At 40.8% G+C, this 3734-nt stretch overlaps 1 protein-coding gene across 5 annotated transcripts in view; it reads right to left on the reverse strand.

Annotated features, from left to right (window-relative positions):
* hecw2a (HECT, C2 and WW domain containing E3 ubiquitin protein ligase 2a) overlaps positions 1-1864 on the reverse strand; it is a 41547-nt gene extending 39683 nt beyond the window's left edge. For 4 of the 5 annotated variants that reach the window (XR_001310973.1, XR_001310972.1, XM_014017808.1 and 1 more), the window contains exon 1: positions 1566-1864. The gene's annotated coding sequence lies outside the window, so the exon portion shown is untranslated. Of the gene's footprint in view, positions 1-1553 lie in introns of all 5 variants that reach the window. The other variant, XM_014017807.1, reaches the window with a different exon arrangement.
* Between the last annotated feature and the right edge of the window lie 1870 nt (positions 1865-3734).

A 3734-nucleotide genomic window follows, 5' to 3' on the forward strand; every position in this document is an offset into this window, starting at 1 on the left:
GTCCTGCCTGAAACGTCCATCGTGTCCTGCCTGAAACGTCCATCGTGTCCTGCCTTAAACATCCATCCTGTCCTGCCTGAAACATCCATCGTGTCCTGCCTGAAACATCTATCCTGTCCTGCCTGAAACGTCCATCATGTCCTGCATGAAACGTCCATAATGTCCTGCCTGAAACGTCCATCGTGTCCTGCCTGAAACATCCATCGTGTCCTGCCTTAAACATCCATCGTGTCCTGCCTGAAACGTCCATCATGTCCTGCATGAAACGTCCATAATGTCCTGCCTGAAACGTCCATCGTGTCCTGCCTGAAACGTCCATAATGTCCTGCATGAAACGTCCATCGTGTCCTGCCTGAAACGTCCATCGTTGTCTCTGAAGACCAGCACCAGATTCTTCTAACCTAATCAGATCAAATGTTGAGGAATAAACAGGACAGGAAGTCAAAGGTCTGTGGGYGTTCATGACCAGGAGGACTCAAAGGTGTCCTCAAGGGTTGAACACATCTAATTCAGTCCAACAGGTCCCCATGAGTCCAACACATCTCACTGAGTCCAACCAGACTTCATGAGTCTTCATTTGTCCAGATCTTATTGAGTCCAACACGTTCTATTGAATCCAGGCCCTTGTGAGTCCAACACACAGCATTGCATCTAACAAGTCTCATCGTCCAACCTGTCTCCATAAGTCCAACAGGACTCACAGGACTAAACAACTTGCACATGACACACCGAGTCCATGTGTCCAACAGGTCCAAATGGTCTACATGTCAGAAGTTGTTCAGAAGATCTTTGTCTAATTATTTATTTTGTTCCAATTTTGACCAAAAGATGAAAAAAACCTCAATATTTAAAATAAAAACTGTCATTTTGATTCTTTAACAGTTTGACTTGTGGATAGAAATAGGTAAGAGTTGTTATAAAATAAAACAGGATGAATTAAAGGTTCAAAACTAAAATAACAGTAAAAACCAACAAAAAGTCTTGTTGTTTTTAAGCAGCAGGAGCTTCGTGTAAAACAAACCTAAACTGTAGTTTTATTTTTTTATTGTGTTTTAAAGATCAGAATAAATGTTAATTTTATCAACAAAAATCTGAAAGGATTAAATGTTAATTTAGACTTTTAAAAATAAGTATTAATGTTATAAAAAGTGACTGTTTCCTTCAGACAGCTTCAAAACAAACAAACAAACAAACAAACATCTGCAGCTGGATCATTTTAAATCTAATAAATAAAAATCACCTCCTGACTGCAGATCAGATCGATATGAACCAATGATCGATCCCAGGACCCTCCAGGACCCTCCAGGACCCTCCAGCACCTCAGACCTGAAGGAAAATCCCGGTTCTGGTCGAAGCGCATCAGCAGGACCTGCTTACATAAGAGCGGGTTCTGCGGGTCTGACGGGTTCTGTTGGGTCTGAGCGGGACTCGGAGCCTCTTCTGTGGGAATTCCCTACGTCATCCCGCGTGAACCCGCAAACTGAGCGCAGCACGGTGCGCACAGCCGAGCTCTGCGGGTGTTTACGAACCAGAACCAGAATCATCATCCTCACCTCCATTCTTACCTTTGACGCAGAGCTGCGGGTCGGAGGAGCCGTCCGGACCAGAGGCTCGGTTCGGGTCGCAGTCCCCGCAGTGCAAATGAGGCGAGACGGGCGGGGTGCCGCGGTGGGGCTCCCCAACCCCCCTCCCTGATCCAGGACGATCCGAGTCCCGTTTAGTCACGAACCGACAGCTGTGAGGAGCTGCGGCGCTGCAGAGGCGCGTGGGTCCGGCGGCGCGCGCACAAACAACGAACTCCACCCGCACCCGAACCTCCTGCTGCTGCAGCTGCAACTCAGCCTTCATCCTCCTCCTCCTCCTCCTCAGGCAGAGCAGCTTCCTCTCAGCAGCATCTGCGCAAAACCTGCGGAGCTGCAGCTGCAGGCGGACCTGAAGAAAACCCGCAGCTGGCCGGAGGGGGGCGCAGTTTAACAGTAATGGTGCAATTTACTGAGTGGCGCAGTTTAACATTAATTAATACTAACAGTGCAGTTTACAGAAGAGTGGCGCATTTTTAAGAAGAATTTTGTAGTTTACAGAGAAATTGTGCAATTTGTAAGAGAAATGGTACAGTTTATAAAAGGATTGGGGCAGTTTACGGAGGAATGGGACAGTTTATGGAGGAATGGTGCACTTTATAAAAGGAATGGGGCAGTTTATGAGGAAAGTTTATGGAGGAATGGTGCACTTTATAAAAGGAATGGGGCAGTTTATGGAGGAATGGTGCCGTTTATAAAAGGAATGGGGCAGTTTATGGAGAAATGGTACAGTTTATAAAAAGATTGGGGCAGTTTATGGAGGAATGGTACAGTTTATTGAGAAATGGTACAGTTTATAAAAGGATTGGGGCAGTTTATGGAGGAATAGGACAGTTTATTGAGAAATGGTACAGTTTATAAAAGGATTGGGGCAGTTTATGGAGGAATAGGACAGTTTATGGAGGAATGGTGCAGTTTATAAAAGGAATGGGGCAGTTTATGGAGGAATAGTGCAATTTATAATAGTAATGGGGCAGTTTATAGAAGAATTGGGCAGTTTATAAAAGGAAAGGTGCAGTTTATAAAAAGGAAATGTGCAGTTTATAAAAGGAATGATGCAGTTTATAAAAAGAATGGGGTAGTTTATAATAGGAAATGTGCAGTTTATAAAAGGAATGATGCAGTTTATAAAAGGAATGATGTAGTTTATAAAAAGAATGGGGTAGTTTATAAAAAGAATGGGGTAGTTTATAAAAGGAATGGTGCAGTTTACAGAGACATGGCACAGAATGAAATGTGTTTCATTTTTAAAAAATTATACATTTCATAAAATCAAAAAACTATAAAATGTTCCTGTTTTTATTTGAACAAAAATGGTGTCAAAAAGTTTTTGTTTTTACATGAAACAGATAAAAATATGAGGAAATATAAAAAAACAAATTTGACTCACAAACCTGAGGAGTAAACACCCTTCCACAATAAAAGCTCTGCCAGAAATAAATATAAACTTGTTCAGTTGGTTGGCACATCTGCACTGAAAGACCAARTATTTAAATACACTTCCTGTTTGATCCTGTGGCACAAAGAAACAACTAACGTCTTACCTGTCACAGATATATCTTTGAAATTACAAGTTAAATTCTGACTGAACTGATGACTAACCATTAGCTCATTAATCCTGTCAAGAGTTTAATAATTCATCCAAACAGCCATCRACGACAGGTAAGACACTATTAAAAACTTCAAAAAGGCAAGAATTTCCCTTTAAGGTGTGTTCAGTCGTTACYTTGTTGCTAATGTGGTTAGCATGCTAATAATCTCCATGTTCGTCTCATTTTAAAACAAAAACAAAAACAAACTTAAAGCACTTCACAGAAGATTACATCATTTCTTCATTTAAGTTATTTTAAGAGGAGTTTCTGTTTGTGATGTAAAGTAGCCGAAGGTTAGATTAGATAATACATAAAGGTTAGCATCAGTGAGAAAATAAAAGATATTTGATTTAAAACGCTTCACTGAAAACTGACTTTTTTCACCAAGACAGGTCATTTAATATATTCTTACTCATTAGAAAGAAAAATATAAAAAATATTAAAACACCCACTAAAAACTCACATTTTATTCTTTTTTTTTTTCTTTAAATATGAACACCTGGAGAAATGGGATCACAGTGAACACCGATACAAACCCACACTACTTTAAATATCCGATCAC

Source organism: Austrofundulus limnaeus, unplaced genomic scaffold, assembly GCF_001266775.1.
Source record: "Austrofundulus limnaeus strain Quisiro unplaced genomic scaffold, Austrofundulus_limnaeus-1.0 Scaffold177, whole genome shotgun sequence".
Lineage (NCBI taxonomy): Eukaryota > Metazoa > Chordata > Actinopteri > Cyprinodontiformes > Rivulidae > Austrofundulus > Austrofundulus limnaeus.